Source organism: Penaeus monodon, chromosome 19, assembly GCF_015228065.2.
Source record: "Penaeus monodon isolate SGIC_2016 chromosome 19, NSTDA_Pmon_1, whole genome shotgun sequence".
Classification (NCBI taxonomy): Eukaryota; Metazoa; Arthropoda; class Malacostraca; order Decapoda; family Penaeidae; genus Penaeus; species Penaeus monodon.
Window position 1 is genome coordinate 11,160,057 of NC_051404.1, and position 396 is coordinate 11,160,452.

Consider the following 396-nt stretch of genomic DNA (forward strand, 5'->3'; position numbering starts at 1 on the left):
ACTGTAGTGATTTTCCCAACGGGGGGACTGTTTTGGTATAAGTGGGGCGATATACCCCGTTTCCAGTCCATTTCCCCGCTTTTTGAAGGGCATAAAAAATGTTTTGCATATTGGGCAGACAAAAATTTTTTTTTTTGCCCTTTGGGTAGATTGAAAAATAACGATTTTTAAAGGAGCAAAAACCCGGGGGGTTGGGGCAAAATCGAATTGACGAAAATGAAAAAACTTGCAGTTTTGGCCCAAACGGGTGGGGGGTTTTTTTCATGGTCTAAAATTTTGAGGAAAACGTCTTTTGAAAAAAAAAATTCATATTATACATGTTTTTTTTTTCCTGGGTTCCATAGTAAAAACAAACCCTCTGTCTGTCCCCATGCCCCCCCAAACAATCTTTTGTCA